Source organism: Numida meleagris, chromosome 5 (assembly GCF_002078875.1).
Source record: "Numida meleagris isolate 19003 breed g44 Domestic line chromosome 5, NumMel1.0, whole genome shotgun sequence".
Taxonomy (NCBI): domain Eukaryota; kingdom Metazoa; phylum Chordata; class Aves; order Galliformes; family Numididae; genus Numida; species Numida meleagris.
In genome coordinates, this window is record NC_034413.1 from 58,362,097 (window position 1) to 58,387,769 (window position 25,673).

The window sequence follows — 25,673 nt, forward strand, 5'->3', positions numbered from 1 at the left end:
GAGCGGGTGATGGAAAACAGCTATTTTCTGAATCATAGCTTGCAATGCAGCTCCATAAAGAACTTCCATAAATTTTAACTGCCCAACTTAAATATTTCTAATTAACATATTCTTGTCTTTAAAAACAAATCATATTCTTTTCCTTGACTTTCTTTTCACTTGTTTTACCATATGTGTAATATGTTGGTACAGTCTTTCCAGCTGTAAATCAAGACAGCTCACTTTACTTGGCAGGACTGTACTGATTTATATTCACGGTGGACCTTTGTCATTTCTAAAATTCAGAAAAAGAACCCAGAAAACATAGCTAAGATTTGATTCATTCTGCCATAGACATTGGGCCATTTAGGATTAATGCCATAGAAGGATACTGCCTGACATGTTTTCCGTAACATCTCTGATGGAATTGTTCCTACTCTTCTTTATTTCATGTAAGAAATATCACTGTTGATTGATATATTTGCTATCACAACTCTGATATTTCTATAAATGCTGTATTTGTTCTAATTATATTTCTTCATCCTTATGTCAGAGTGGGATAGAAATTGATTTTAAGTTTTGCCTTAGATGCTATTGTTTGGATCGTGTTTCCTGACCAATTCTGATTGTTTGATCTCGTTTAGCATAGGAACAACACTCTCAAAAAAAAAAAGAAAAAAAAAAGAAACAAAGCAATATGAATTAGTGAACTAAGTGTAATTTATGAGTAGAAAAGGCTCAGTAGCAGTGTGTAGAACTGTGGTGAATGTCATGCAATGAAGGAAAATACTTCAAAGTTTTTATGTGTTTTCTTTCTTTTTCTCTGAGTCTTTAATATGAAGAATTGACATCAGATGCAGAACAGGATAAAGGTGAAATAGTTTTTAAAAAAAACAACGATTTTTTAAAAGCCATTGTATGGATTCAGCCTTCTTATTCTTTTCATCCCTGAAACAGATGGTGAAGAGTAAAGAATTAAGCTTCTCTGAAGGAGCATATGAGTCAGTCAGATATGCATGCATATTCATTTTAAGCATGCAAATACTTTCACAGTCCTCAGCCAAAGCAGAAGATAATTAAGGTTGGTGATAAAAGGAGGAGAAAAAAAGATGTAATTTTCAATTTTAAAAATTCTTTTCTTATTTTTAATTGCAAGGCTTTTTTATTTGCTCGATAATTTAACTGACACTTTTATAGAATCCACAGAATCATTATATTTTGTTTACAAAGCACATATAATATTTCAAATTGGTTCAAATACCATTTCTGAAATAAAACATTATTCCATCAAGACTGAAATTTACCTTACAGTGCATTTATTGATGTAAAATCATGATGATCAATGGGAGAAAAGAAATGCAAAACCAAATCATTTAAACAGGCTTTCCAAGTTTTCCTTCTGATACATTTCTGAATAGAATGTTTAAATTTAATATTGTGAAATGACTTCTTTTTTAAAAAAAATATTTTTTTCATCTTTAGTTGTTGTCTTATCTAGTATTTAATGAGTAACATTCCAGCTGCTTATATTTCAGAAGAGATACAAAGTATGCCTGTATCCAGCTTTAAAGCCAGACCTGCTTTCATTGACCACGTGGGTTTGTCCAAGCGCATCTTCTCACTGACTGTAGGAGGGCAGCAGATTTCTGGGAAGTCTCAGACTTTGCCTTGGTGCAAGCTGGAGGGTTACTGGAGGAAAGCACCAAGCACTAGAAGGTTGAAATGCCTCAGACCTAGCAAAACATGTGGAAAGGGCTGGTATTTGGGCACAAATGAATCTGCGTGGAAAGTTGCTGGAACTGGATTAGGGACTAAAGTCTGGCCACAGGAAGAGTAGGACTTCAGCAGCGATGGCTTATACATTTCAAACCAACCATCATTTTGTTATTTTTACCTATTTGTTTACTGTTCCAGATTTTGAACCAGAATTAATGATATGACTATGAGCTCTGTCCTAAAGGAGTAGGTATAGGGCCTGCCAGAACCCAGGAGGCTGAGCCACATTGAGGTCTAGCTTGCTGAAATGGGAACGTTCACCACAAATGAATATTATTCACATCTAATACAGTGATTTCTCCATTCTTACGATAATCTTTCTTATAATCACCAATTAATTCCTGACACAGCAGCCTTCACAGGAGGTTGATGAAGATAGAGGTTCAGGCAAGTCTGAGACTGGGCTTGGGTTCAAAGGCTAATGGCTAATATTTGGAGCAGAACTGAAGGCTCACACTTGGAATGGCCACCTTTCCTCATGTGACCAGATCACTTAGAGTCCTTAGGACTGGATATTTCTCAGCATGAGCATTAATAAACCAGAAGACTTCTAGAACGATTCCTGTACAAAGATTAATGCGGTTCATCACGGAACGCATCAACTGCCTTATTTCAGTTTTTGCAGTATTCTCCCAAAGAACAGTTTGTTTTCCCTCTGCAGGTGATTCTGCTTTCAACTTTAGTGTAAAATCTGCTTTTCCTTTTTCCATGTATGATTTCTAAGTTTTGATTCATGAGTTTGAATTTAAGTACCTGAACAGCTTTATTGAAGCTTGCAGAGTGGCATTAACCATATGTTTCATTAGATTATTAAATCAGGGCTCTCACTGGGTTTACATCACCAGTGAGAAAATAATATCTGCACAGAGACATGACTGATCAGATCAGGCTGATGACAGTTCTCCTTCAAGGCAGAGGTTAGACCAGAAGCTCACACAAGGTCCTCTGCAGCCAACACCATACAGTTCTGTGAAGTAGTAGGTGAAAATGTCCTTGTGGAAGGTTTGATAGGATTTGCAAAGCATACAGCTGAACCTGAGAACAAGATCGTTCTCTGGTTCATCCAAGCCTCTCTTGCATGAGATGTCATAGGTTAATGAATATTAATTTAAGTTAACATACTTACATGGCTATATTAGGGATTGATCCAAATTTTAGATAATGTTCAGAAATGCTAGGGGATGGTCATATGACAGAATGAAATTATGCAAGTAGGGCTTAAGCTACCTCTCAAGTCTGGAACCTGAAGAACTGACTTTGCACAGGACCAACAATTTGAAACCAAAATATTCTTGCTTAAAGCAGGAGAACCAGTAAGTAAATGAATGTTCGGTGGACATCTGGATGGCTTAAGTGGGAACGGTAAAGGAGATGCAGAGCTGACATAAATGAATGCTTAGAAGCGTCCCTGTTTTATGCAGCTCCAGAATACTTGCGCAGTGTGGATCTGCTAAAAATAAAGATTAACCATAAATTGAGAAAGAAATATGCAGGTTCAGAATATCTATTTTTACAGCTGTCCAACTCCTGACAATGTTGTTGGTGTGATATGACAGATGTTAAGATGCTAACTGCACTTAGACAACTTAGACTATTTAATAATATCCTGAGTACAGTGAAGAAGTTGTAAGTCTCTGGAAGTATGACCTGTGTAAGAAAGGGCTGAAAACATGTCTGTCTGATAAATGCACTACAATGACTGCAGTCATTGGGATTGTTTGATTTAAAAAATGAAAAAAGAAAAACAGTTAAGGAACATGATGGTGATCTTCAAACACATAAATAGTTGTTGGAAAAAAGAAGTGAATAATCTTTCCTTTGTGTCCACTGTGGATAGTACAAAAAGTAATGGCCATTTTAATAGTGGCAAGGGATATTTAACTTAGACATTAAAAAGAAACACTTTCCAAAAGTAAGGATAATTAGGTACTGAAATAGATTGCCAGGGGAGGCTGCAGAAACTTTATCATCATCAAAGCCTTTTAAGAGCAGGCTGGGCAAACACTCTTTTGGAATAATAAAGATCTACTTGATCTATGGTGGGCAACAGATGAACAATATGATTGACTGTTGGCCTTCATAGATCTATTCTCTACTATTCGGTGTGCTTAGCAGTAGGGGGGATAATATATGTGTATCAAATACAAAACTGATAGACCTGTCAGTAGCAAAAAAAACATCAAATACTATTTTTGGATGAAAAGTATGAAAATAAATAATGGGGATATCTGGACACATTTGAATGACAAATTTTCCAAATTGAAACTTCTTAAATGTTCTTAACACTGCAATGACAGATACACTGAAAGATTATATTTGAAAAATAAAAGACCAATTGCAAGGTTAAGAGAAGGCATGACAGTCCCCTGGTAATGTTTTAAGCATATTATTTTACTTGGCAGTAATGAGAGGAAACAAACAGATTAGAAGGTTTGTTTATGCTTAGAACTGTAGAAGCAGGAAAAAAAATCTGTTCTTCCTACAATCCTTCATTTCCATTTCAATCATTTCAGATTTCCAGAGCTATAGCTGCATCCTGATCCTTTATCTACACTGTAGCCAAGTTCAATTAAATATTTTTCAAGAGGTTACTGAGTACATCAACCCAGAAGCAGAGTGGCTTACATAGAAGGAAATATCTAAAGATGTATAAATATTTATTTGGTTTTACCTGGGTAACTGTCTTACCATACTTGAAGTACAAGCTTGTCATAATTATTAGGGTGTGGTTAATGAAAACAGTTCACGATTATCTCAGAGATACTGTCCTCTAATTATGCCCTTTGGAGTGAAGTCTATGCAGATGAAGATTACTTAATTTAGAACCTTAAGTATATGAATGAGAAGTTTTGGTGTCCGTAGTTTTTCAGCTGCCTCATCAGTATGGTCTTCTCCTTTGCTCCTGACATTGAGCATAGAATACAAATGGGCAGAGAGAGGAAAGAGGGAAGGATAGGAAAGAGGAAAGGTTTATTTTATCACAACAGGACTTGCTGGCAAATGAAATGTATTTTATTAGAGCAGATGACATAACTGGGAAATAAGAACACAGACAAAATTTCGAACTTACAAACCTTTCTTCAGATCTGAAACAAAATTCACCAAAATAATGAGTAAGTACTATTACTATTACCTGCAAACAATGTATGTTCATTTACCATCAAAGTTTCCCTTGCTTACATATTTATCATCACAACTACAATGTGACTTTCACAATAAACATAATATTTCCAATTTGTTTTTCATGGAAAAAACAGAGTTCCTCTATTTCGTTCCTCTATTTCAGGAAGATCCAGAAATTAGTGGAAAAACCTATGTTTACTTTAACAGTATTTGGAATAAACAACTATTAAAAATCAGGTAGTTTCATTCAACTGCTTGTACCAGATCTCTAAGGAGAAGAAAACCAAACAGCCAAAATTTACTCCATCTTCATATGCTTTCCCAAGGCATTGTCAATGGGTACATTTCACCATGCTAAACCAGGATTCCTGTTCCTGATGCAGTTGTCCTTTGAGTGGCAGCTGAGGAAATTGTGTAAAGCCCTATTTGCAGGAGGAAAAGTGCCCAAATGGTTACTGTGTCTGTATGAAGCACGCACCCTACCAGTGTTGTTCTCCTTAGAGATGTGGTATTCATTTATTCTTTGGCCTTTTTTAAGACATAGGTGGAAATCTGTGCCTACTCTTCACCTTAAGCCTGGTAACAGGGCTACTTCCTTGCTGGAGTAAATTCATATCACTAGTTTGTTATGTGAATGGGAATAATAGTTGTGGCCTCTGTTAAAATGCAGAAATCTCTGGAGTCAAACCCTCTCCTGATGAATGTTGTGACTGGATGCTGTCTGGGAAGGGGATATCTTTCAGTGCTTGTTCTGTTCTTGAACTACAGCTGGCAGTGTTTGACTGAGCTTCTAGGAAAGCAAAGCATGACAAAGATTGTAACCCTGTCCACCTCTCCATCACTTTTGTATGGATACCTTTCCCCATGAACAAGGAGTCTCTGGGATCAGGATATTACTGATTTTAGGAGTATAACTATTTATCTGCTGTGTTCATAGGAGATGGGTAGGACTAATGGGCTGTGAGTCTAAGCATTAACAAGATCATTGCCTCTGTTGAGTCCCCTGTGCTGACGGGCACTCATCGTGCTGCTGGAGAAAGGCAGATCTCCATCACTCCTAGGAGAGCAGGCTATTTGTTCACTGGTTGTGCACCTTCTAATTCTTTTTTTATCCGTTCTTATTTTTTCCTGTGGGAGTTTCAGCTTTTCTTGTAAATATTTTTTTCTCTTAAATCCTTGAGCTTCTATCGCTATCTCAACAATTACAATTCTGTCTGTGTTTTTGCTTTTCTTATCTCGCATCACTTCAGTTCATGGACTTTTTCACACCTCAACAACCATTTTCTTAGAGAATCTTACCCAAGGTCACACTGTTGTACTGAACCAAACTCGATCTCGGGTCACAGACAGCTGGTCCCAAGGGCTGAACATTGCAAGATGATAATGTGTCTTCCTTGCAACAAACAGAGGAATGTATTTCATGGCTATGTGCATTGCTGTAAATTCAGCAGACAGGAATGTTTTAGTTTGTCTCTTCAGATGCTGTTTGCTCAGATGTTGAAGCAGCCAGGGGAAAAAAAAAAGGACTTTTCATAAAAGCTTGCAAACATCATCCCTTTCACTTTTTTTCTTGTCACTGCAAGGAAGGATCTTAAAAACAGAAAGCACAAAGACAACTGTGTAATGACTCACATTTATCTACTGATTTCAATCTCTGAATGCACTTTAAGAAATGTCATAATCACATATATCCATGTTGTGGGTTGTCCTTCATATTACAAATGTCAGATATGATCCCAGTATTAATCAGCCTAATTACTACAACATTTAATTATTCTTCCCTACTCAGCTTCGCCATTCATTGGAATTTGAAAAATAATAGCAAAAAAGTGGCATTTTTTTTTCTGTTCTGCATAACCATTGCAAGGAGAAGAGAAATCTCATCATAGTAGTTGGGTTATATCAGATGTCTGAAAGTCTTCCCCTGCAATTTTTTTCCTTTACTACCAGCAGTAGAAGCATAATGACTCTTGTACAAACTATTTGGGGTTCATATACTACTGTTTATTCTGCTTAAATCAGCCAGTTAATATTCTGCCATTTGTGGTGGACAGAGACACCCAGAGCAGTCCTACTCCTTTGTCATCCAGGGAGTGCTATCTTCCGAAGCAAACATCAGTTTGGCCTCAGGGTTATGAACCAATGCCTTTGTATGTGATTCACAGCCTGAAAAAGATAATTCTGCACTGAATTTTTGCAAACTTCAGGTACTATCTTCAGCTCTCTGCTGCTTCTCTACGTGTCTTCCTGCTGCATTTGCTTCCTTGCAGATTTGGCATGGGAAGATTTATCTTGTATCCACACAGAGACGAGAAGAGATGGTAAATGGAAACAATGCTAAATGGTGTTGGGGTAAAGGCCTTCTGTAGTCTTCTGGTTGTTTTAGCCCTATAGTAGACCTTCTACAGACAACTGGCATTCTCCTCAAGTCTCTCTGTATTTATGTTCATGCCCCCAGAACAGGCTTATTTAGGAGGTCTTGGCTGTTGTTTCTGGGTCTAAGTACAAACATAGGTGTTTTTTTCCCAGTAACAGCCCATGATCTGCTGCTGTGAGACCTCTCAGTGTCAGACATGGACACAGTGTGGACTGAAGGCTTCCATCCTGTGATTCTGACTCGGTAAAAACATCATCAATATAAAGGTCCAGGATGTTTCATTTTTATTACACTGTCAGGACAGTAGCAGTAGATTGAGTCATTAAGCTTATTTGTGCCCATGCTGCTCTCAACAGCTCTGATCACACTGCTGCGCAGCGTATGAGATCTCACAGGCTCAATATATAAGGATGACATGCTTTTCTCAGACCTCCGCTGAACCTGTCATCTGTGTTTATGGATAAATAGTCTGTAACACAGCTCACACATGAGCAATTTCTTGCTACATGAATAAGGAGACTGGGAAATGATGTGTGAATGACATACCTTATTTGAGACAGGCAAAGTTTTTCTTTATTCACCTTTTAGACCTTCTGTGGGGAGGTGGTGTTTTGTTTTGGTTGTTTTTTGTTGTTGTTTTTTAATTTTTTTTAAGATTTATTTCTTCGTTGCCCTTTTGACCTTTACATTTTAAAGATGTGGGATGGTAAACATAAACGATTAACAAGAATCCTAAAGCAATAATGATTCACAAAACAGCAGATACAAGAATGAATTTGGCAGAGATCAAGACGTCTCCCAAATATGAATGTATTAAAATTAAACTTTGCACAGAATTGTATGAAAACAATATATTAAAATGGCCAGTGAGATCAAGAAATAAGATAATTTAGTTCCTAAGGATGTTCTGAAGCAGTGATTGGCAACAAATAAAAGGCCAAATACTTGAATATCAGCTTGCCTGCTTTCCTTTGAAGAAGGGCTGCTCTTTCTGGTCCATTTATTTCACAGAATGGTACTTGGTAATTTGTTCTGAGAATGTTTCTGAAGGAGTGTATCCAACATTTCCAATTACATCTTGAAAGTTTGGCACAAAGAGGGAAGATATGAGAAAGATCTTAAAATGGAGAAGTGAAGAAATATTTCAGGCTGCTCCTTTTTTCTCATTTGACTTCTGAATAATCTGATCTGCTAGAGGTATTAAGAGGCCTTATTTAGTAGCTGTGATCATCAGATAACAGGTTTTGGGAAAAAAAAAAAAAGAAAAAAATAGGAATGAGAATCCGCTGTTTGCAACCAGTATCTAAATGAGCTCTCGTAAGCGTGTATATCTCAGCTGAACAGAATAGTTTTAAGCAAATGATAAGAGTGGGCAGGAAAGACATTCACTGCTATCATAATCAAGCACTTCATAAAGTAATTAATTAGATAAAGCCATCACCATAGGCAAATACTGATGTTAAATAAGTATTCACACACTGTTCATTCATACACAAGCTGGGTATTATATCCTGTTATGCTGTCATTCAAGTCTCTTGTAATCTGTAATTGATTCCCAGATTTCAGTACCCACTGCAATACACTGTGAAAGGGCAAATGTATTTGTGCTCTATCTTATCTGGGAGAAGAGCGAAGACATGAGAGGAGTCTTCAAACATGCAAGAAACAGCTGCCAGAACGGAAGGAATAATTTGTTCTCTGCCTTTCTTTATCAAGGAAACAGACTCTGAGTTTAAATTTCAGAAAGGAGATTTGGTTTTGATATCTGGAAAACAATTTTGTAGCAGGAAGGAGACTGACTCATGGGAGTTTTGTCCATCTGTGTAACCAGCCCTTGCCAGGAATAGTTTAAGATTAGCCCATCCTGCCATTGGACAAGAGATGGGGCAAGACCACTCCCAGCAGATTCTGCCAATGTAATTTTCTGCTCTGAATTGTCTCGAGTGCGACATTTTGCACTCTCCTTATTCAAGAAGAATATTATTGAAATCTTAGAAAATGTGCAATGAAAGCAGAATATGTGTTTTGCCCTCAGCTCACTTCTGGGTAGGTAATGTCTTCTAGCGCTGCATGTAGGAACTTGAGAAGAACCTCAGTCCCCATAAGGAACATGCAGTTACAGCTTACAGACAGTGAAGTGTGAGGGTCTCCGAGTCTTGGCTGTCCACAAGAACAGAACCTAATTCTAACCCTCCAGTGGCATGTAATTCAAAGGATAAGCTTTACCAAGTTCTCAGAGAATCTTATTTTTAAGAAGTGCACTTAAAGCTCCTTTTTGAAGCATGCATTAGACAAAGCTCTCTGTGAGAAAGCGCATCTGAATGGGTACTGTGAAACCTGCAATCTGAAGAAGCCTCAATAACAAATCAAATCCTTCCTGGCACGGTTTTCTGCACTGGCATGTGTTTATTCTCTCTGGGAGGTCTCCTCTTCAGCGGTCCATGCTTGGAATGTATGAGCGAATAGAATTTTCTTTTCAGAAGTGAAGGAAGTTTTGCTGGAAAGTTTTCTCTGGAAGATTTTTTTTTAAGTGTTTAAAAGCTAAAGACTTTTTTTTTCTTTCTTCCTTGGAAGTGCCTCTTTTCTTGAAAGCCTTAGGCTTGAAGAATTGAGACGGTTCTTTGTAGAAGTTAAAGTTTGAGTATGTTGCATTTTCCTTTCATCTTTATGCCAGGGCTTCCCATCCAGATCTTTTCTTCTGTGTTGTTTGTTATGGCAGGGTACCCATAGTGCGTATGGTAAGCAAGCAGCAAAGAAAATGGTGGTGAATCATGGGAAATAAAAACCTACAGAATAGTCTGGGAGAATGAGAGCTCAAAGAAAGAAAACACCTCTGCTATGCATCGTATGCTATAGAGTGAAATAGATTTAATGGAACTCTGGATCTAGAAGTGTGGGATTGGTGCAGTACTTGGCTAGAACAAATTAAAACCTGGCTAATACATTTTCCTAGTGCAAGAAGACCAAGTTGGCAGTCCCTGTAGGATTTTTTTGTGTGCAGCTTAAACAGCAAAAGAGATTAGTGTCTGTTTAGGGGCTCTGACCAATTTGCAAGATAGACTCAGCTTATATTTCCTCAACATTATGAAGATAATACTAAAATCTTCAGATTTTGAAATAACATAAGATACAAATAGATTTATTTATTTATAGTAGAATTGAACAAATGTTGACAAAAATATCTCCCAGAAAGTTTTCTCATGAGCACAGGTACAGTTTTGCCAAACTCTCTTATTGACCAACATCAAATCCTGAAAAAAAAGGCTGCAAAGAAACCTGTACTATAATACTAGCAATGGCTGTACTCAGGGCTATTTAATACAGGTCTCATAGCCAGGGTAATAACTTGTAATCAGAAAAGCGCTTCCACTGGGGCCATGCATTTCCTGCAGGGAACTGCTCAGACCTTCAGTCAGACATGCAGATTCTGGGCAACTGTACAAAAGTCAGTATTAATCCAGAGCAATTTCCAAAAATAACAATAATGGACACTAGTACAATAGTTCTCACAGGGGACCCCCTGTCAATTTGGGTTTTGTGTGTTTGTGAAATGTGAATATTAAATAGCAATACAATAAACACGCCCTTACTGAGAACTTATTCCTTCTATATAAATATTATTCCACAAACCTCAGGTCAGCAATTTCCTTTTTATTCTCCATTTGATTAAAAGCACTATAAAATCACCAGGCTGGGCAGTCTCCTGCAAACACTATCCTCTTTGCTATCTTTGTAGAAGAGTGTGGTTTTTCAGGGGCTAGTAAGACTGAACCTCCCTGTGTATCACTAATGTATGTACATCTCCATGCTTGGCAACAGTTTCTTGTTCTGCCACATTTCATTTACTCCAGCATTAGTCCAGATGACACTGATGATGTTGAAAGTCAGGAGGATGATGTTAATAAATGCAATCTGCAGGCATGGTATGTATGTGACCTTTATCTTTTAAATGACCTGCGTACATCCAGACTTGTCAATACACCCAGATAGATAGCTGTGTTCTGAGGGATATAAAATTAGGCTGGAAAATTCCAGTACAGGAGAAATCAATTGGATTGCCTGTTTGAAACCATCCATATTTGCAGTTTGGGAACTCACTGATATGGTATATGGAACCATCACACCAAAACATGAATAGATGAGAATGTAGCTGACATACTGAAGGTCACTAAAGAATCTCAGATGCGCATCCTTCCCTTCATTTCTCTGTCCTATTGTTGGTGAAGTTGAATGCCATGCTGGATGTCTGAAAGCATGTAAAATCCTGCTAGGTGTTTAATACAAGAATCTCATTTGAAAAAGCTTCTGACACCTTGTATCACTAGAGAGAAACACATTTGGTCAGAAGCACAGACATCTACCTTGCTGACAATGCTAAAGAGAAAACCTCAAAATCCATACACTTTACACTCAAACTTGCCTGAGAGACACTGGTGCATTTCACAGGTGTTGTTCAAAACTATTCTTTGAAAATAACTTCTGTATTTCTAAAGTTTGAGATAGACTCCAGCAAATTAGATATAGAGGTGATTTTGTTAAAAAAAATCTTTTGGTTGACCTATTTTAGAAGGAATATTAACTATATTCCTTGAATTATTGCAAATACATGGGAACAGAAGAACAGCTGCTCTCAGACCAAAAGTACTGCTAGCCAAATACACTGCCAGTTTTGGATGCTTAGGGATGCTTAGGCTGGGCAGTATGATATAATTATTTCCCCGGCTGTGCAGCTCTGTGTCTTATCATTCTCTCCATCTGGTGGAGAGAAGTTTAGAGATTTTATTGGATAACTATTGTATGCGAAATTTGATAGTTGTTCATAGACCTAACTTTATGATTTATAACTTATTTAAGACACCTAAATAACAGGAAAAAAATGAAATCTATAAGAAGGGGAGGCTTAGGGGAGACCATATAGCTCTCTACAACTACCTGAAAGGAGGTTGTAGTGAAGTGGGGGTTGGTCCCTTCTCTCATGTAACAGCAGTATGATGAGAGGGAATGGCCTCAAGTTGTGCCAGGAGAGGTTCAGGTTAGATATTAGGAAAAATTTCTTCTCTGTAAGAGTGGTGAGGCATTGGAATGGGCTGCCCAGGAAAGTTGTGAAGTCACTGTCCCAGGAGGTATTCAAGAAAAGGGTAGATGTCGAACTAAGAGACGTGGTTTATTGGGGAAATATTGGTGGTTGGTGGACGGTTGGACCAGATGATCTTGGAGGTCTTTTCCACCCTTGGTGATTCTATGATAAGATAAGGAGATTATGTCAATTTTCATCTTCCTCATATTTAAGTGGTGCCTCATTTACTTTCTGGGAACACTTGGCAGTAGAGCATAGCTGGAGAAAAATATTCATGAATAGCAAATATTAAGCTCAAATGCTGGGATATTCCCTGAAGACAAGTTCCAGTTTGTCTATTCCATTTTATCATTTGCAGTTCGTTTTCTAGCAGTACGCTGTATAAATCAGTGAAAAGGGGCAGGAGTCAGTGGTAAGAAAATTGAAATAAACCCACAGTGCACCAAAATTCACACTGCAACACATCATTCACTAAATGATCAAGATCTAAGAATACTGTCTTGGAAAATATACAGAAAACAATAAATTTGTTTACAAGCAGTCTTAGCTGAGTAGTCAGTGTGCATGAGTTAACTTGGCTGTTCAAATTCATGTGCAGACACCGTGACTGTATTGTTATAAATACAAATTTTTTGCTCTGCTTTATAAAGCTGTTATTTTGCTGTTAATTTTGTAATAACATGTAGATTTCCTGAGACAGAAGACTGGTGCAATTGATAACACTAACACCACAAAACATGTCACATGGATGAATAAAATGCAATGAAAGTCTTACAGCGAGGAAATTGATGTAAATGATTGATTCACAGACAGAGATCAATGTAGAAACAGTCAAGAAATCTGACTTAACTTTTCAGGCTTCAGTGCAACATCAGCCTAAACCTGAGATGTGAAGACAGCTTACGAAAAGCCTCGCACATGACATCAGGTTCATGAGTTTTAACTTGTCCTCTGCACGCTAGTAAACTTCACTCCACCTGTAAGAAATATGTTATACCTATTATATAAAATATTCCAAATAAAATTGAATTGTGAGTTACTTAAACTGTAGTTGGTTAGCTGCCAATACAGTAAACCTAAACAGCATATGAGAAATTAAGTAGTATTTGGATAAAAAAGTCACATTTTATAATGCTACATCTTTGCATTTTAATGTCATACTCTCATTGCAGAAAATATATTTTCTTTTAGAGGATAACCGCACAGCTTCCCATTGAAATACCCCTTGGTTCACACAGGTCTTTCTCCAGTAATTGCAGTTGACCTGCAATAATTGCTATTTTCTCATCTGTCCTCTAGCAACAACCTGATCCTACCAGAGAATATCCATTGAAGAGAAAGAAACAGAAAAGTGATGAATGAACTTCCACTACATTACGTTAAACAAAACAAGTTCTAAAGTGCAATTGATGCTAGGGAGCTGTTGACTACACAATTTTTTCTCCATGAGTTTAAACGATAAATTGTGTTTTTCTTTAATAAGATAACGGGAAATGGTAAGTAAATAGCATTGATCATATAATACATGGCTTAGGTTGTAAAGGTACTACAAAATCCTTTAAATGACAAATGGTTACACTGCCAAATTATTAAGGCCATGCCACCAAAAATAATTAAAAGCGATTAGAGAGAAAATATTACTTAAAGTTGTCAGGAGAAATTTTATTTATTTAAACAAATTGAACCATATCAACAAACAGTTTTTCAGTTCCAGCAGTGTTATAAATTTTATCATCTTAAACTCATCCAAGCTACTGCATTCTGCCACTGGAATGAAATATTAGCAATAGCATCGACATTCTAGTTAGTCTCCATTCAGCCCCAAACTTTAATAGAAATAACCTGTCGCATTTGACTGAGTGTGATATCACTGTAGAAGCCTTGAATTTAAACTGGGTGGATAAGGAAAATTGCATGGTTTGTGAAGGAGGCTTTGAATAAAATGGAAATTTTGCTTCTATCCTATTTAGCTGTCAAAAGGCCACTTCTAACACTTTCATAAAGCTATTTTGTACAAAGCAAAGATAAAGACCTGGAAAAAAATAACAACAAAATCTGAAAGCAAACAACCAAAAGATAAAAACAACAAGAGAGATTATCCATATTTTCTAATTTCCTTTGTATTATTTCTTGATGGAGTTTCAAAATGTTAAAAAGAAAAAGGCAAAACAGATGAAGATTTATTCAAATTGGTTATTAGATTGTAGCAAGGGTATTAAACACATTCATTTTAGTTAACATTTTCATCTTGGAAATGGCAGAGAAACACGAAAGCCACAGCGATGTGTAAATTAATGATAAGAAAATTAATAAAACTACTTTTGAAACTTACATAGAAAATATAATCAGAAGCTCTAGGTAAAGCTGAAATTGTTAGGAATTTTTAAAAGATGAGTAAAAAAGTTAGTACTTCCTTCCTGGCAAAAACATTGCTTGTCGTACACTTGCAGACATATTGGTCACACAGACTGCTTCATTCTGTAGTACCTGATCAGAATGACTTTGGGGATCCTGAAAAGAAATGCCATGTTTGTGACAGATGTGAATCAATATGTGCGCGATGTGTGACCAGTAGTCACATTATGACAGAATAATTTCACGTTACGGACATAGGTGACATTAGCTTAGAAATGTGAAAATCTCTCTTTTTTTTTTCCTCCTCTCTGTAGTCCTATGTAGAATGCAGGCTGTTACTGTCTGCACTTTATCTCACTGAAATATGGAAAGAATGAGCATCCAATAGAGGCTTCCGAAGATTTTAAGCCTAGAGTATACTACACTCCTCTTGTACATGTAATACAGGCCAGAGTCTCCACACACGGATATGTTAATGAAAAAAAGTTGTTTTTCCTTATTATAATACTCGATTTTTACCTGTCATGGTCTGATATTTTCCACTACAGAAACTGTAGCACACAGACAGACATGGATATAAACATGACTGAAAAGGATAGCGATACTCTTCCCATGAGAATTGAAAATGTTTCTCATTCAGAAAATGAGAACATTCAGAATGTCAGGCATTTACTTAGCTCATTGCCCCATTAAGCATCTTCCCCAAGAGATTTTCTTTTTCATATTTTTGGAGAGGGCATCAGAAAAGATGGCAGTGCTGGCATTTTTGTCCATACTGCTTTAGCTCTGGATCACAGAACACAAGGGAAGAAACAATCAGTATACCCAAACCATTCCTCAGAGCTTGGCTTGTGTACAAAAGGAGTTAAAAATACACTAAACTGTAACAGAATATTTCACTGAGGGAGAGAATCTGCTTAACTTGTACAGATTATCATCTCCTTCACCAGGTAAAGAAAGAATGTCCATGTGAATGTATTTATTATTGTTGTTTCACTACAATGGACACACTTGCGACTCAAGGGTGAACTGCTACCAACAGAAAATAAACAAGAATGAACAGAAAAATAGTGGAATACATTATTATTAGCAACGATAGAGAATAACAGAAAGGTAATTTAAGTCTTTTTAGTAAAATTCTTAATCACATGCCTTACTCTACGTATGTGAATAATCCTGTTTTCATCACTGAAGTCGATCTGTTTCAGTGTTTTGCTAATGGGAGCCCAAAAGAACAGTGAGTGACAAAACTGCAGTCCATTATATTTTGGAGGGAAGATGATATTGCCTCTAAACCCTGCAATAATTAGAGCCAACAACAGATTTCTCTCTTCATTGGAAAGATAGTTCGTAATCCAACAAGTTATTAACAGCATCATTATTTTGCTGTCACCTTTCTGCTAGGCCCTTTTCCTTCTGGTTGACAACTATGATAACAGACAAGGAGACTACTGATGTGATATAGACTTTTTCTTTCCTTTAGGATGATCTGTGACAACTTCCATTTGTGACAGGCAGGTTAGGTTACAGCAGCCTTTGCTTTTCAGATTCAGGTACAGAATAGGCACGCTTCTCACTCCTTGACCTGCATTATTTTATAGAACACTTCTGAGATTTACAAGAAAATGAAATCTTAGCTCACCTCCCAGACTTTAAAGGACACACACACACAACTCATACAGGAGATAAACTGCTGGAAAGCAGTGGCCTGAGAAGAAAACAACAAACAAAAACCTTGAGCCCAGGAAGCAGCAGCCTCAGTGGGGAGCTAAGAGGGGAAGTTTTCCATGCTTACTTGAAGTAGCCAAGTCTTGGAGCAGTTCTCACTACCCAATTTAAATTGCAGGCAGCTGGTTACCACGAGAGAAGCAGAATTTGAAGCATGGAAGTGGTAATATGCTTCTTCAGGGGTCATCTGCATGGTAGGCTGCAGACGCAGGGAAACTTCTCTTACTCTTTTGACAAGGTAGGTCCAGTATGGATGGTTCCAAAACCTGAATGGATTTAGGAAGATATATCATGGTAAGAGGTTGTAAAAAAAACACTGCAATCCTATAGGATCCCAGTTACAATTTAAAAATGAGGACTGCTGTTTGATTTCCTTATTCTGAGTGGAGTTTTGATTCATGGCCCGAATTCATTCTAGGAGTCCTGGTAGTGGAAGTCTATAGCCCCAGACCCCTGCAGGCAGTGGGAAGAAACCAAAGGCTATTTTTCTATCTTAAATCAATTTCTTTCTAGACAGTACTGTCTTTTCCACATAGGTTATAAATCTATCCAGATTATGTCTTCATTCATTAGCTGTTCTATTGGGTGTATGTTATTTTTATTTACTGACAGGGCAAATGAAACTTTTTTTACAGGTAACTGTATACCTGGCATGCTATGAAAAAATTCTCTTGGAGGAAGATTTACTAGTTTTCATAGTGACTTGAAGTAATCATTCTCCTAACTCTAAAAATTCATTTGTAGAGCTAGGAGTTAAAAATACTGGGTGACATCCCAAAGATCCATGCAAGGGCATAACAAGTGTGAAAGGTGATAACGAAAGTGAAAATTATTAGCTTAGATTCTTAAGTAAATTTAAAAAGTGTGAGCTAACTTGACTGCACCTCTTACTTTTCCACAAACCACTTTGGAGAATGGGCTCCTAATTTTTGTGGTTTGAGTTTAGAAGACTTGAATTTCAGAAGATTTGCTTAACCCTGTCTTACCCACTTACCCACTTGTTCATCAGACTGCGTGAAAAACTAGGCTATCAAGCATGCTGTGAGGAAGTGCTCCTCATCTCTTCTCTTGCAAATGTTTCGCTTTACCTCAGTAATTAAACATTCATTGGACAAGAAAGAGGTTGGGGAAGTCATGCGTGAGAGAGGGAAGTCAGGTTACTGCTCCAGTGGTTCTTTAATTAGTTAAACAAAGTTGGACAGTTTCGGAGGACACAGCTGAGATCTAATAAGGTTGTTGACTCAAATACTCTGCTGAAATGACTGAAAACTTGTGGTGAAGTTTCTTGTCCATATTAAGCAGCCAGAGGACAGAATGTGGGGTCCTTTGCAAATGCATTTCCTAAACACTATTTGTTTCATTGTTTTTGCTTATTTGTTTTTTAAATGGAAACTTAACTTGTGAGAAAAGGATTTCACTAGATTTGTGAAATTAAATCTGCTTAGAGAGCAGGTTGGGAGGTGTGAGATATATCAAATCCAGTTGCCAATAAATAAATTCTGCATACTCTTGGTAGGTTGAGATCCTCCTGTGGATGAAAATTGTGCAGCATTTCCCTTCAAATGCTAATTTGTAGATCATATTGAAATTCAAGAAGGGAGATGTTTGGGATGTGTTTATAAAATGCCTTGGGAAGACCATATAGGAGTAATCTGATGAAGATTGTATTAGAAAAGAAAGAAAAGGACATCTTGCTGCTCTTTATAGTGCATAATACTGTTATTTTATGGATTTAAAACTGCCTAATGGCTTTTTCCTCTAGGGGATTCATCACCTGTTCAATCATTTAAACTCTGGTTAAGTGTTGCAGTATCATCTAAATGCTATAAAAATTGCTCTAGTTTAGTAAAGTCTCTCACACTTTGATTTATCCTTGCGAGTCTCCTCACAGATATTTTTCCAACCCACCAAAAAGATGTGCATAGAGGTTTCAGAGCTGTTTCCAAACACTTAATCACCAGTACTGGATGTTCTGACGGAATGGGAAAGAATCTGTCACATTTATACTGTGGGATCTCTGTGTTCATGAAAGTGAATGACATAGAGAAATGAGAAATGAAATTTTTCTGCTGATGCAAAGATGAGGCATGGGATCATAACAGGAAATGGGACTCTCATTACTACAGGAGTAGTCACCTTATGAAAACTTGGTCATATTTTACACACTGCAAGAGACAAAGCGGTTCAGTGGAGGGGGTGACCCAATGCTCCAGAAATATCTTAGACTCTCATCGTCCAGAACACTGCATTTCTTTTGCAATCAGCAGTTTTCTTATGAGACTTTTTCTGATTGCTTTTAAATATCTGCTAAAGTATCTCCTGAGTAGGAGGATGCTGGAAAACGAATGACCAGAGTGATGAGAGCATAAAGCAGTGTGAGAGGGCTGAACCATTGTAATGTTTTCCTGAGATTTCACTCATCTAGATCATTGACTTGGCTGTAGTTTGAAAGAGACAAAAACATTATTTGTGAATTTTAGCTGCTTTGGGAAAATGTATTGAGTATTTTCAGTCTATTTCCTCTCTGTTAGGAAAAACATGTCCCCTTAAACAAACAAACAAACAAAAACAGCTTGCATCATCAGCAGAAATTCTGATGCATTAGAATTTGCAATGTGCAATTTGATTCCCAGGCTGTGAGGTGAGGTTTTTAGGAGACCGGGAAAGCAGCATTCAGAAAACTTTGGGCAACTATTCTGGTGAAATGGATGGCTAATTGTGTGCTTTATCTGGGAACTGTTGTGGAAATCATCAAGTGCATCTTCAAAAATGCAAACCAAATCAGGGTTATATGCATTATAATGATCATGATGACTGAGGAGCAGTTTGAATTATTCAGCTATTTTCTTCACGTTTCCATTTTGTAATGTGCTTGCTTTAAGTTAATATTTCTTTTTTTAATGAGGCCACTGGGGACAAAAGGTGGTTAACACAGGGGAGTACATTCTCTGGCAGAGTAAATTCCTCATATATAATGCAGAGAATAAGTCCTTGAGGTAAAAACCAAACACTGTAGTGATGACTACGAAAAAATATGCAGTGTGGCTGAAATGGAATAATGTCAGTACTACTCCTACCAGCTATCTCAGAGTATTAGTCAAGCCAAGCATCACTTTTTTGGCTAAAGAAACTTGGAACAAGGAGTTATTATTCCAGAGGTTTGCGTCTCCAATTGCAACACAGTGCATCAGTGAATAAATATCTACAGCCTGTGAGGTTGGTGTGGGACAAGTCTAGCTGCTCTGATTCCGTTGCACCCAGCAGTTTGACAGCACCAACCCATGCCCCCTGCCCTCTGCTGCATACAGCTACCATGCAATGCTGACAACTCTTGGTGCTGCCTGGGCTCTGTGGGAGGGAATGGAGACAGCCAGAGCTCTGGCAGATGACAGCAATAAACCCATGGAGAGGCACTGAAAAATTGTATCTGAAATCACTGAGCTTTTCGTATTTCCTGAAAGACTGCTAAAGATTTTCATGGTCATCTCCTCACTGTCATTGTTTCACTTTGCAGATTCATCCAGGTCTCTCTGCACTTGACTTGGAAATCCATCTGCTTTTTATATTCTTTGTTCTTCCTTACTTCAGTGGTCTCTGGGATTACTTATCTCCTATATCTGTTGCTGGTTTTGAAATGCCCATTTATTTTCTTTTTCCCCATGTTCTGCATTTTTCAAATTCAGGAGTACATTTTGTTTTCAATCTTTGTTAGAATAGTGCATACATTTTCATCACCATTGCCATGATCTTTATCAATGATATTGTCATTGCTGTGGGTTGGCTAGTTTTTTTAAGTTTTGATAAGAAATGAGAACAAGACTTATGCTTTTGCAGTCCCCTTTGCTTTGTTTGAAGGAAAAAAAAATCTATATCTGGTATTTATTATTTCTCTATAGAGCAGACATAACTGTTTGGTGTTTTATTTTTCTTCTCTCTTTTTTCCCTGTCTGGATGAAAACTTAGCCAAGTCAGCATATCTGAACTGCATTTCAGTCTTTGAAGGGCCTTCAGGACCAGGCACCCTAGGGGAAAAGAAGAAATCCTGCAGCTTAGGCCTGTTATAAAACTACTTCATCTCCACGTGATGCTCTCTTCCTGACTCCAGAGAAAGAGAGTTATTTGTTACTGCTCTTGGCCAACTGAAATACAGCTAGATTTTAAAAGGACCTCAAGGCCTGCATTCATACCTCATAATCTTAGGAAGCCATCACATGTCTGTGTTGAGGTAAAGTCCTAGTGGACTCCTTGAACCCTCAAAAAGGGAGGAGTTGGCCGTTCAAAGACGTTTGATTCCTTCCATAAGATGTTATTGAGAAGTCTTGAGTAGGAGGGGAAAGAGAAAATCATAAAAGTAGTAAAACTACTCTTTTAGGATGTATCAGAGTAGGAAATAAATTATATTTTTTCAGTGAGAATAATTCTGTAATGGCATTCTGAGGAGTAAAAGGATTTTAAATCTACTTTCATAGATTTGCTATTACCTTGTAAATGTAAAGGACAGTCTCAACCCAGCTCCTATTGTATCTTTAACTCCCAAAAGCTTTTGTGCCTTGTTAATTACCTTGGCATCTTTGTATGCATTTGGAATACAGCATTTAATGAGCAGATCATATGAGCAGCTGCCTTTTATTTAAGGCATGTGGTCGCAGATCAGTTCTTAATCATGTTTCTGTATGGAAGAACAAACTACAAACAATGTTATGCTTAACTGACTTCTAGGCAGGTTAGAGAGGGAGAAATTCTTGCAAAAAAAATCTATTTTTAATAAAATTTCAGGTGATGGTGTTAACTCTTTATTTTGTTATTGTCTTCAGATTGTTGCATGTTTTCCTAAGGCCCAAGCTCCTGGAGTCAGAGAACATATGTTTACATTTCTAAGTATAGAATGTAGATCTTGGGGGCTACGTGATAAAATTTCTAAGCTGTATGATGTCTGAAAGCTGACATGTTTTGACCTTTCTCTGTTTAATTTGGGAGGGGAGAAACAGGCTTTTGTCAGTGAAGTGCTTTGAAGCCCATATTCTCAGGTTGTCACCGTGCTGAGTGACAGGCAGTGAGGGTGGGTTGTGCCAGGGCTCAGCAGGGAAGCAAACACTGTCACAAATAGCACCCGCTAATGCTGCAAGCAACACCTCGCTAGACTTCAATTGGCAGGTGCGGTTTCTGTTTGCTATGAAAGATCCTTGTCGTCTTTTTGATTGCATTTTGTAAGTGAAGGCTCAATTTTAAATAGTTCATAGGAGTTCGAGAAGATATATAGGTGTGCTTTGGATATAAGCAGTGTGTGTTAGGTGGTTACAATCAGGCTGTTCATAATCAACAGCTTAGATTATACAAAGTGCTCAGATGTACGTTAACTTTAAAGTATGCCTTGCTAATAAATGACTCAGGAAAAAGTGTGATTGTCCTTGTGGCTGTTTGTTTTTAATAAATGAAGTCGTATGTTTTCTACAGTACAGATTTATGTCTAAGCTTTTGATACTTAAAAACTGAGATGATTGGATCCACAAAAGAGAGAGGAATGAGTGAGAGAAAATCAGCAGGTGGATGAGATTCCCCCATCAGGGAAGCTGTTATTAATATGAAAGTTCAACGCTGAAATTCAGACTAATAATTAAATTTAACAAAATAAAACCAAACTGAAGTAAAAAAAGCCCTAACTTTCCTCAGGCGTTTGCAGTTGTTACTCAAGTCAGGTGACAGGCAACATGACTTCTATTGCAAGATGTAACTCCTGGTGCTGTATCTTTGCATGTAGACTTATCTTTCCTATTTTAGCTGTGTTCTGTCTGTTGCAATTTTTGTAGGACTAAAGCACCCAGTGGCGGCTATGAATCCCCACACTTGGAGTACCTGAGAATGGAACTTGAAGGTGTGGTAGCTCCAGGGGGTTAATTTAGAAAGATATTTCCTCCTGTCAGTTGCACAAGTGCACCTTTCCCTATATTCTGCATTTCTGGCAGTTGGATGGCAGCTGTTCTTTTCAGACCTGGAGAACTCTGCCAAATTTCATCAGCTGATGAACTGGTTGCTTTCCTATCGGTGTCTTTGTCTGCAGAAGAAGCTTTTTACTCTCTCTGTGAGGTGGGAGGTATTGCTGGAACTAGTGCTGTGCTGCAGTGTCAGATTCTCAGAATGTCAGATTTATTTGAGTGTGTGATGGTGTAATTTGGCTTCCTGCTGTGCAAATGAGAGGATTAATTTCCATAATACAGAAATTAGCAGTGCAGTTGATATTTCTCCATCTCACAGCACAAATTAGCATCTGTGGGTGACAGTCACCAGTTCAGCCTCCTTTTGTCCTCCCTCCAAATAGGCATTGATGAAGACACTTGCCCCAATTAAACAATATTGAATGCCAAATTGGTGTTATCTCCTCCTGCTCCATTTCTCTCCTTGTCTGACTTAGAGGCATCAAGTGTTTCAAGTCATGGCTCTGGTTGCCCTTCCCTGAGCAAACAGCAGGAGGGAATCGGGATGCTCCACCCCTGAATCCTGGGTGTAAAACATGTCAAGCAAAGTTGTACTAAAGAATTGCAGATGCTTATGTGACTGTAATTCCTCGAGGCTATTACCTTTGGGTAATAAACAGAGTTTTTAGTATCTGTATGTTTTAGGGGTATTGATTTCAAAAGTCTTCAAAGAATTTGTTTCTCTATATTGAAGTGGACAGATTTTCCCAGAAGTTTCACAAAGTGTGAGGAAGTTCTGAATGTGGCTATTTGTCTCTTAATTGTTCCAGAAAGCACCATAGGTTCTGCTTTATATCTGTCTGTAAAAAAATCAGACTCCAAAGAGGGATTGGAATTGAAATGCTAATATAAGTCAATGTCGCCTATCCTGATGGTGAAACCACCTATGATTCAATCCTATTTGATGAAACGCTAACTGAATGTACCAGATTAAAAAAAAAAAAAGCCCTTGTGATTCTGATTTCTTCCTTTGCAAAGCATGTATATAATAATGTATAAATAACAGTTAAAAAATGTTATTATTTCAAGCTTGATTATGCTAAATAACATAGTTATGGGCAAGGTCTCATCTTGATCTGCCAGGCTGCTTTTCTATTCCAAAGGAGAATTCAACTGCTATAAACTTGGTAGGAAAATGCAGACACTGGCTCTCAGGAAGGCTGAAAGTGTCCCAATCCCTTCTGACTTCACGACTGGGTGTAGGCAGGAAATGGGACTCTCATCCTTCAGCCCTCAATCAATCATTCCTCTGTGATACTAAAAATCTGCTCAAGTGTAGCTGTAGCCAGTTGTCCAATAAAATTATTTTATTTCTCTTTTAATAACAATAATAAAAAGATTTTAATTAAAATCTGAGATGTTTTCTTGCATCATGTACAGCTCATTGGTGAAACTCAATGGTATTACTTATGCCAAGTGAAACAACAGGTTGTTGTTTTTAAAAAGGATTGAAAAATCTATGTGTTGTAATAGCTAACCCATAGTGAATGATAAGGATCTATATTTTTTTGGAGAGAAAGTTATTAAACGCTAAGAGCTGGGACATAAAGCTATCCTTTAACCTGTTTTTTCCAAGGCTTCTTGCAATTTACTGCAAAGCCTGCACTGCTATTCACAGAGAAGAACTGCAGGACTGTGACCGTGGGTCTGTTTCAGCAGGAGATGACAGTTCCTCTGAAATCACAGCCATCTACATAGCTGTTGGTGGCTAGTTGCTAACAATGTAAAGTTCAATACAGCTTTTAGAGCTGATGAGAGGCAATACTCACTTGGGACTGGGAGTTCCTCATTTCTTCCTGATGGGCTGATAGAAGTGTGGGAGCAGAGAAGGGTTGGTCAGCTGTAAAGGAATCCATGATATGTGCTGCACGTGTTAGGCTTTCCTATCTCTGACAATATCACTCTATCTTAGAATACAAAGTTATCTGGTATGCATACATGTCACTGAATGCTTTCCATGGTCTATTATATCTGAAATAACTGAAGGACATTGTGAGGTTGGTTCTTCTACACGACTTTTCTAAAACAGGCAAACACTGGGAGTAATTTATTGTTAACTACAGAAAATGTCAGATTTTCATGCTTGATATAATGGTATTGCATTCAATTTCCATCTTTTTATGAACTCATTCTGGACTTGTTGCAAGGAATAAAAATGAATGTGCTTACATCTGCCTTATATATAGGTATGATATTTCTACTGTAATGACTCCAGGAGCTGCAGCCTTGAAAAGTGTTACTGTGCTCAAAACTGCTGTTACTGAGTGCTTTACCATAAGGTTCTTTAAGGATAGAACTTATGAAGTAGTTCAGAAATTATTTTGTGAATGGAAGAGCTCTGTTAACTGTTGTTCAGTGGAGTAATGCTATTCACTGAACAGTATTTTGGCAAATGCCAGTTTCTTAGTGAGTTTATCCTAAATTTGCACAGTTATTTGCTCTTAAGAATCATGCTTAAGTTGTGATGTTTAGTATCCATTCTTTATTTGTTTTAAATGCATGGATCGTCTGCTGAAGGACTAGGGCAAACCATAGAATTGTGTAGTCCGAACTATCAAATCTGTCTCCACTTGTTGTAGGCAGACAGAAGTGTTTTCAGAGTGAGTCCATGCTAGATGTCTCTGACATTAATTGATCTCCAGAGGCTCCTATCTCTTTTTGTTGATTGTGAACCAGTAAGCTGATAAACTTTCTTTAGACATCTAAATTTAGCTAATATAAATCCAGCCTTTGATGAAGGTGCAGAAGTGTTAATATGAGATTTTGATTTGGTATGGGGGAGGTGGTATACATTACTTACTGTTCACAGTAATATTGATCCATTACAAAGAAATAATTGCAGGAAAATAGTCTGCATCAGACTAAGGTGGGCAATGCTTCTGAAGCCTTCAGAATAATTACTCAGTGCAATCACTCAGCATTAGTGTTGGATCATGACTTTGTGCAGTAACAAGGAAATGCTGCATGTAGCTGTGAATGGTATAACCGCATTAGCGAATGAGCCAGAGCAGCGCTGCTGCATGAAATCAACGCCTCGGTGTCTCTGCTCAGCTCAGTATTGCAAAGAGCTCTTCTGCCTACATCTCTGACTTCTGGGTGACTTGGCATGAAACATGCCATGGTTTCTCTTCTGTGATCCAAGTACAGTATTAAGAAAAAGCGATAATTGTCTGAAAACTCTTTCAACTGGCTTTATTTTCCTTTTGGTTCTTCGTGGTAGTGTAGTTACAGTTCTAAGGGGCACACATTTGTTGCACTTGCAGCAGCACTGGAAGCAGCAGTGACT

The 25,673-nt window shown here is 37.7% G+C and overlaps 1 protein-coding gene across 47 annotated transcripts in view; it reads left to right on the forward strand.

Moving 5' to 3' along the window:
- Positions 1–25,673, forward strand: part of LOC110399220 — a 585,449-nt gene that overhangs the window by 227,145 nt on the left and 332,631 nt on the right. For 2 of the 47 annotated variants that reach the window (XR_002439005.1, XR_002438991.1), the window contains one exon: positions 16,534–16,653. The exons of 44 other annotated variants lie outside the window; for them this stretch is intronic. The gene's annotated coding sequence lies outside the window, so the exon portion shown is untranslated. Of the gene's footprint in view, positions 1–13,631; positions 13,829–16,533; positions 16,654–25,673 lie in introns of all 47 variants that reach the window. One more of the 47 variants, XR_002438990.1, reaches the window with a different exon arrangement.